Here is a 499-nt window from a genome sequence, read left to right on the forward strand (position 1 = left end):
ATGATACTACATCGTTTCCATTCCCTGTCTTATCAAATCACATTTAATTTATTATAAAAATAAACTCAGTCATTTCATGAAAACGATGAAAATGTAATTAGTTCTTGTGATTAATGAAAAATGTACTATCTGATATATCTGTACAAATGGAATAAATTAACTATGTTTCATTAAACACAATGTAAATTACATGATTGTTTAATTTTCGTTTGCAGACAAAAATAATTGCTAAAAATCTGTATCCATTTAGATTCAATCTAATATGTCTTTCTCTGGGAAATTCTATACTTGATAAAAAAGAGACATAAACAACTGAATGATATTTATTTATTTTATGGTTGAATTCATGAGTCAGTTGAAGCTAGATCACCATGGAAAACCTGGAAGCACTGGACGGCCATTTCGTCCTATTGTGGGACTCCTCAGCAGTGCGCGAGACTGATAGGTCCTGGGTTCGAATCTCGTGAGGGGGGGTCGTGGGTGCGCACTGCTAAGGAGT

The sequence above is a fragment of the Schistosoma mansoni genome, chromosome 1 (assembly GCF_000237925.1).
Source record: "Schistosoma mansoni strain Puerto Rico chromosome 1, complete genome".
NCBI lineage: Eukaryota > Metazoa > Platyhelminthes > Trematoda > Strigeidida > Schistosomatidae > Schistosoma > Schistosoma mansoni.